General features: G+C 55.6%; 7 non-coding genes across 7 annotated transcripts; all 7 read right to left on the bottom strand.

The window, feature by feature from the left end:
• Positions 1-1450: 1450 nt before the first annotated feature.
• Positions 1451-1523, bottom strand: TRNAV-AAC (transfer RNA valine (anticodon AAC)). The gene has a single exon. It is a non-coding gene; the product is annotated as a tRNA-Val (tRNA).
• A 449-nt stretch (positions 1524-1972) lies between these two features.
• Positions 1973-2044, bottom strand: TRNAP-AGG (transfer RNA proline (anticodon AGG)). The gene has a single exon. It is a non-coding gene; the product is annotated as a tRNA-Pro (tRNA).
• Positions 2045-2854: 810 nt separating this feature from the next.
• On the bottom strand, positions 2855-2966 carry TRNAL-CAA (transfer RNA leucine (anticodon CAA)). The gene is made up of 2 exons: positions 2929-2966; positions 2855-2900 (listed from the first exon to the last, which is right to left on the bottom strand). It is a non-coding gene; the product is annotated as a tRNA-Leu (tRNA).
• An 810-nt stretch (positions 2967-3776) lies between these two features.
• On the bottom strand, positions 3777-3848 carry TRNAP-AGG (transfer RNA proline (anticodon AGG)). The gene has a single exon. It is a non-coding gene; the product is annotated as a tRNA-Pro (tRNA).
• Positions 3849-4658: 810 nt separating this feature from the next.
• On the bottom strand, positions 4659-4770 carry TRNAL-CAA (transfer RNA leucine (anticodon CAA)). Its single transcript has 2 exons — positions 4733-4770; positions 4659-4704 (listed from the first exon to the last, which is right to left on the bottom strand). It is a non-coding gene; the product is annotated as a tRNA-Leu (tRNA).
• A 288-nt stretch (positions 4771-5058) lies between these two features.
• TRNAV-AAC (transfer RNA valine (anticodon AAC)) lies at positions 5059-5131 on the bottom strand. Its single transcript has one exon. It is a non-coding gene; the product is annotated as a tRNA-Val (tRNA).
• Positions 5132-6873: 1742 nt separating this feature from the next.
• Positions 6874-6946, bottom strand: TRNAV-AAC (transfer RNA valine (anticodon AAC)). The gene has a single exon. It is a non-coding gene; the product is annotated as a tRNA-Val (tRNA).
• Between the last annotated feature and the right edge of the window lie 554 nt (positions 6947-7500).

The following is a 7500-nucleotide window of genomic DNA, read 5'->3' as shown; positions in this document are numbered from 1 at the left end:
GCATCGTTACAAAGGAGGGGGAATTTCCAACACTGCCTCTTGGGCCATGGGCTTAAAAGCAGCCAACCATTGGCGACGGGCATCGAACCAGATACGGTCACGCACAAACTATTTTTGGGGGGGAATTGGGGACTCTGTGTTTTTTGTTTTCGGCGCTCCAAAAAAAAAGGGCTCGTCAGGGATTTGAACCCGGGACCTCTCGCACCCTAAGCGAGAATCATACCCCTAGACCAACGAGCCACCGCATGCAGAGAACAGTGAGGGGGAGGGGGGTGGTCTGCTTACCTCACTTGGCGCCATGCCCCAGTCGCTCCACGGCCTGACCCCTGCGTGTCACGTGGCCTGCCCCTGGCGCAAGCGCAGAGGACTGAGCTGCCTCTCAAGCAGAGAAACAAGAAGAAGAGCGGCAGCCTTCGCTGGCCAAAGGCCATCTGCTGCCGCTCGATCGGGCTCGATCAGGCGAGATATATGTGGCCGACCGGCCTAGAGCGCAAACCTGTACTGCTCAGGGTGGGCAGCTTCCCAGCAGGAGGATGTGTCTTGAAAGCCGACAGAGGCAAGAAGGCGCACTCCCTCAGCCCGCTCCAACCTCTGGATTCCTGCGAATTTCAGAAGAGAACTCTGGGGCAGCATGGCTTCTGTCATCTCCCAACAGCCTCTCTGTTCTTGCTATGTAAATACCTTTACATCCCCCGAACTGAGCATGTCTGTTTTTTTATTTTTATTTTGCTGAGGTGTGGTGCCTTCAACGACCGACAGGTGGCAGGAGAGCACTTTCTCCAACTGTGAAGGGGATTTTTTTCACTTCCTGAGTAGACTGTGCTCAGTGACATATGCCACCAAGCCAGCCACTAGAAAATGCAGGTTTTGCAGCCGTGGGCCAGTGGGGGTTTAAGGGCAGGTGTGCCTCCGGCGTCTCTGGCAGACAGCTCCAGTTGCAAGGCAGCAGAAGAGAACAGGGAGGCTTGCCGGGCGCTGCATTCGGGGGCCCCCACGAGGTTTTCCGCAAGCCTTACACTCTGAAATGTGCTCAAAAAAATGAGCCCGGCTTGTCAGGAGTGGGATTTGAACCCACGCCTCCAATCGGAGACCAGAACACCCAGATGCAGGGAAGAGCTGCGCCTCTTGAGTCTGGCGCCTTAGACCACTCGGCCACCCTGAAAGCTATGGGCAGGATTGGGAAAGATTCTTCAGTACCCAATGTCGCCACGTGCCAGCGCCGGTTTTCATGCCCCGATCTCTGCATCAAAAGTACCCAAACACTCACTTAAGGACCCAGGGATGGCAGGAAACGCCCACTGATGGAGCCAGTGGACAGTTTGCAGGGTGCAAATAAGGGCTGGCCTCAGATCACTCATGGCGTAGTGCCGGCCTGTCCATACCTGTCGAAACCGGCATGCGGTCAAATGTGTCCGATTGACATTGTGGAAATAAAAAGAAACCAGCACCATGTTTCTGCCCGGTCTCGAACCGGGGACCGTTCGCGTGTTAGGCGAATGTGATAACCACTACACTACAGAAACAGCTCTGGTAGGCTGCGCTCTAGTGTGCTGGGACAGCTTTCAGTTGAAAGGCTTTGTGGCACTGATGTCTCATGGGGCCCGCTGGTAACTGCCAGGTGTCACACACCAACGTGAAAGTTTGGCGCAAGCCTGCGCCGGACCTACATGGCAGCACTCACAGCACCTCACACACAGGCTGCAGACACATACAAAAGACCAAGCTGGATGCAACAGTGGCGCGAGCCATGGCAGTCCCCACCCAGAAGGCATGTCCAAACCTTTATACATCAGCTCGCCGCCAGCGCATCATTACAAAGGAGGGGGAATTTCCAACACTGCCTCTTGGGCCATGGGCTTAAAAGCAGCCAACCATTGGCGACGGGCATCGAACCAGATACGGTCACGCACAAACTATTTTTGGGGGGGAATTGGGGACTCTGTGTTTTTTGTTTTCGGCGCTCCAAAAAAAAGGGCTCGTCCGGGATTTGAACCCGGGACCTCTCGCACCCTAAGCGAGAATCATACCCCTAGACCAACGAGCCACCGCATGCAGAGAGCAGTGAGGGGGAGGGGGGTGGTCTGCTTACCTCACTTGGCGCCATGCCCCAGTCTCTCCACGGCCTGACCCCTGCGTGTCACGTGGCCTGCCCCTGGCGCAAGCGCAGAGGACTGAGCTGCCTCTCAAGCAGAGAAACAAGAAGAAGAGCGGCAGCCTTCGCTGGCCAAAGGCCATCTGCTGCCGCTCGATCGGGCTCGATCAGGCGAGATATATGTGGCCGACCGGCCTAGAGCGCAAACCTGTGCTGCTCAGGGTGGGCAGCTTCCCAGCAGGAGGATGTGTCTTGAAAGCCGACAGAGGCAAGAAGGCGCACTCCCTCAGCCCGCTCCAACCTCTGGATTCCTGCGAATTTCAGAAGAGAACTCTGGGGCAGCATGGCTTCTGTCATCTCCCAACAGCCTCTCTGTTCTTGCTATGTAAATACCTTTACATCCCCCGAACTGAGCATGTCTGTTTTTTTATTTTTATTTTGCTGAGGTGTGGTGCCTTCAACGACCGATAGGTGGCAGGAGAGCACTTTCTCCAACTGTGAAGGGGACTTTTTTCACTTCCTGAGTAGACTGGGCTCAGTGACATATGCCACCAAGCCAGCCACTAGAAAATGCAGGTTTTGCAGCCGTGGGCCAGTGGGGGTTTAAGGGCAGGTGTGCCTCCGGCGTCTCTGGCAGACAGCTCCAGTTGCAAGGCAGCAGAAGAGAACAGGGAGGCTTGCCGGGCGCTGCATTCGGGGGCCCCCACGAGGTTTTCCGCAAGCCTTACACTCTGAAATGTGCTCAAAAAAATGAGCCCGGCTTGTCAGGAGTGGGATTTGAACCCACGCCTCCAATCGGAGACCAGAACACCCAGATGCAGGGAAGAGCTGCGCCTCTTGAGTCTGGCGCCTTAGACCACTCGGCCACCCTGACAGCTATGGGCAGGATTGGGAAAGATTCTTCAGTACCCAATGTCGCCAGGTGCCAGCGCCGGTTTTCATGCCCCGATCTCTGCATCAAAAGTACCCAAACACTCACTTAAGGACCCAGGGATAGCAGGAAACGCCCACTGATGGAGCCAGTGGACAGTTTGCAGGGTGCAAATAAGGGCTGGCCTCAGATCACTCATGGCGTAGTGCCGGCCTGTCCATACCTGTCGAAACCTGCATGCGGTCAAATGTGTCCGATTGACATTGTGGAAATAAAAAGAAACCAGCACCATGTTTCTGCCCGGCCTCAAACCGGGGACCTTTCGCGTGTTAAGCGAATGTGATAACCACTACACTACAGAAACAGCTCTGGTAGGCTGCGCTCTAGTGTGCTGGGACAGCTTTCAGTTGAAAGGCTTTGTGGCACTGATGTCTCATGGGGCCCGCTGGTACCTGCCAGGTGGCACACACCAACGTGAAAGTTTGGCGCAAGCCTGCGCCGGACCTACATGGCAGCACTCACAGCACCACACACACAGGCTGCAGACACATACAAAACACCAAGCTGGATGCAACAGTGGCGCGAGCCATGGCAGTCCCAACCCAGAAGGCATGTCCAAACCTTTATACATCAGCTCGCCGCCAGCGCATCATTACAAAGGAGGGGGAATTTCCAACACTGCCTCTTGGGCCATGGACTTAAAAGCAGCCAACCATTGGCGACGGGCATCGAACCAGAGACGGTCACGCACAAACTATTTTTGGGGGGGAATTGGGGACTCTGTGTTTTTTGTTTTCGGCGCTCCAAAAAAAAGGGCTCGTCCGGGATTTGAACCCGGGACCTCTCGCACCCTAAGCGAGAATCATACCCCTAGACCAACGAGCCACCGCATGCAGAGAGCAGTGAGGGGGAGGGGGGCGGTCTGCTTACCTCACTTGGCGCCATGCCCCAGTCTCTCCACGGCCTGACCCCTGCGTGTCACGTGGCCTGCCCCTGGCGCAAGCGCAGAGGACTGAACTGCCTCTCAAGCAGAGAAACAAGAAGAAGAGCGGCAGCCTTCGCTGGCCAAAGGCCATCTGCTGCCGCTCGATCGGGCTCGATCAGGCGAGATATATGTGGCCGACCGGCCTAGAGCGCAAACCTGTGCTGCTCAGGGTGGGCAGCTTCCCAGCAGGAGGATGTGTCTTGAAAGCCGACAGAGGCAAGAAGGCGCACTCCCTCAGCCCGCTCCAACCTCTGGATTCCTGCGAATTTCAGAAGAGAACTCTGGGGCAGCATGGCTTCTGTCATCTCCCAACAGCCTCTCTGTTCTTGCTATGTAAATACCTTTACATCCCCCGAACTGAGCATGTCTGTTTTTTTATTTTTATTTTGCTGAGGTGTGGTGCCTTCAACGACCGACAGGTGGCAGGAGAGCACTTTCTCCAACTGTGAAGGGGACTTTTTTCACTTCCTGAGTAGACTGGGCTCAGTGACATATGCCACCAAGCCAGCCACTAGAAAATGCAGGTTTTGCAGCCGTGGGTCAGTGGGGGTTTAAGGGCAGGTGTGCCTCCGGCGTCTCTGGCAGACAGCTCCAGTTGCAAGGCAGCAGAAGAGAACAGGGAGGCTTGCCGGGCGCTGCATTCGGGGGCCCCCACGAGGTTTTCCGCAAGCCTTACACTCTGAAATGTGCTCAAAAAAATGAGCCCGGCTTGTCAGGAGTGGGATTTGAACCCACGCCTCCAATCGGAGACCAGAACACCCAAATGCAGGGAAGAGCTGCGCCTCTTGAGTCTGGCGCCTTAGACCACTCGGCCACCCTGACAGCTATGGGCAGGATTGGGAAAGATTCTTCAGTACCCAATGTCGCCAGGTGCCAGCGCTGGTTTTCATGCCCCGATCTCTGCATCAAAAGTACCCAAACACTCACTTAAGGACCCAGGGATGGCAGGAAACGCCCACTGATGGAGCCAGTGGACAGTTTGCAGGGTGCAAATAAGGGCTGGCCTCAGATCACTCATGGCGTAGTGCCGGCCTGTCCATACCTGTCGAAACCTGCATGCGGTCAAATGTGTCCGATTGACATTGTGGAAATAAAAAGAAACCAGCACCATGTTTCTGCCCGGTCTCGAACCGGGGACCTTTCGTGTGTTAGGCGAATGTGATAACCACTACACTACAGAAACAGCTCTGGTAGACTGCGCTCTAGTGTGCTGGGACAGCTTTCAGCTGAAAGGCTTTGTGGCACTGATGTCTCATGGGGCCCGCTGGTACCTGCCAGGTGGCACACACCAACGTGAAAGTTTGGCGCAAGCCTGCGCCGGACCTACATGGCAGCACTCACAGCACCTCACACACAGGCTGCAGACACATACAAAAGACCAAGCTGGATGCAACAGTGGCGCGAGCCATGGCAGTCCCCACCCAGAAGGCATGTCCAAACCTTTATACATCAGCTCGCCGCCAGCGCATCATTACAAAGGAGGGGGAATTTCCAACACTGCCTCTTGGGCCATGGGCTTAAAAGCAGCCAACCATTGGCGACGGGCATCGAACCAGATACGGTCACGCACAAACTATTTTTGGGGGGGAATTGGGGACTCTGTGTTTTTTGTTTTCGGCGCTCCAAAAAAAAGGGCTTGTCCGGGATTTGAACCCGGGGCCTCTCGCACCCTAAGCGAGAATCATACCCCTAGACCAACGAGCCACCGCATGCAGAGAATAGTGAGGGGGAGGGGGGTGGTCTGCTTACCTCACTTGGCGCCATGCCCCAGTCGCTCCACGGCCTGACCCCTGCGTGTCACGTGGCCTGCCCCTGGCGCAAGCGCAGAGGACTGAGCTGCCTCTCAAGCAGAGAAACAAGAAGAAGAGCGGCAGCCTTCGCTGGCCAAAGGCCATCTGCTGCCGCTCGATCGGGCTCGATCAGGCTCGATCAGGCGAGATATATGTGGCCGACTGGCCTAGAGCGCAAACCTGTGCTGCTCAGGGTGGGCAGCTTCCCAGCAGGAGGATGTGTCTTGAAAGCCGACAGAGGCAAGAAGGCGCACTCCCTCAGCCCGCTCCAACCTCTGGATTCCTGCGAATTTCAGAAGAGAACTCTGGGACAGCATGGCTTCTGTCATCTCCCAACAGCCTCTCTGTTCTTGCTATGTAAATACCTTTACATCCCCCGAACTGAGCATGTCTGTTTTTGTATTTTTATTTTGCTGAGGTGTGGTGCCTTCAACGACCGACAGGTGGCAGGAGAGCACTTTCTCCAACTGTGAAGGGGACTTTTTTCACTTCCTGAGTAGACTGGGCTCAGTGACATATGCCACCAAGCCAGTCACTAGAAAATGCAGGTTTTGCAGCCGTGGGCCAGTGGGGGTTTAAGGGCAGGTGTGCCTCCGGCGTCTCTGGCAGACAGCTCCATTTGCAAGGCAGCAGAAGAGAACAGGGAGGCTTGCCGGGCGCTGCATTCGGGGGGCCCCCACGAGGTTTTCCGCAAGCCTTACACTCTGAAATGTGCTCAAAAAAATGAGCCCGGCTTGTCATGAGTGGGATTTGAACCCACGCCTCCAATCGGAGACCAGAACACCCAGATGCAGGGAAGAGCTGCGCCTCTTGAGTCTGGCGCCTTAGACCACTCGGCCACCCTGACAGCTATGGGCAGGATTGGGAAAGATTCTTCAGTACCCAATGTCGCCAGGTGCCAGCGCCGGTTTTCATGCCCCGATCTCTGCATCAAAAGTACCCAAACACTCACTTAAGGACCCAGGGATAGCAGGAAACGCCCACTGATGGAGCCAGTGGACAGTTTGCAGGGTGCAAATAAGGGCTGGCCTCAGATCACTCATGGCGTAGTGCCGGCCTGTCCATACCTGTCGAAACCTGCATGCGGTCAAATGTGTCCGATTGACATTGTGGAAATAAAAAGAAACCAGCACCATGTTTCTGCCCGGTCTCAAACCGGGGACCTTTCGCGTGTTAGGCGAATGTGATAACCACTACACTACAGAAACAGCTCTGGTAGGCTGCGCTCTAGTGTGCTGGGACAGCTTTCAGTTGAAAGGCTTTGTGGCACTGATGTCTCATGGGGCCCGCTGGTACCTGCCAGGTGGCACACACCAACGTGAAAGTTTGGCGCAAGCCTGCGCCCGACCTACATGGCAGCACTCACAGCACCACACACACAGGCTGCAGACACATACAAAACACCAAGCTGGATGCAACAGTGGCGCGAGCCATGGCAGTCCCCACCCAGAAGGCATGTCCAAACCTTTATACATCAGCTCGCCGCCAGCGCATCATTACAAAGGAGGGGGAATTTCCAACACTGCCTCTTGGGCCATGGGCTTAAAAGCAGCCAACCATTGGCGACGGGCATCGAACCAGATACGGTCACGCACAAACTATTTTTGGGGGGGAATTGGGGACTCTGTGTTTTTTGTTTTCGGCGCTCCAAAAAAAAGGGCTTGTCCGGGATTTGAACCCGGGGCCTCTCGCACCCTAAGCGAGAATCATACCCCTAGACCAACGAGCCACCGCATGCAGAGAGCAGTGAGGGGGAGGGGGG

This window comes from Ambystoma mexicanum, chromosome 2q (assembly GCF_040938575.1).
Source record: "Ambystoma mexicanum isolate Mex_15411 chromosome 2q, UKY_AmexF1_1, whole genome shotgun sequence".
In the NCBI taxonomy this organism is placed as follows: domain Eukaryota; kingdom Metazoa; phylum Chordata; class Amphibia; order Caudata; family Ambystomatidae; genus Ambystoma; species Ambystoma mexicanum.
The sequence above is the reverse complement of the archived record's forward strand: the minus strand, read 5'-3'. Positions and strand labels throughout refer to the sequence as shown.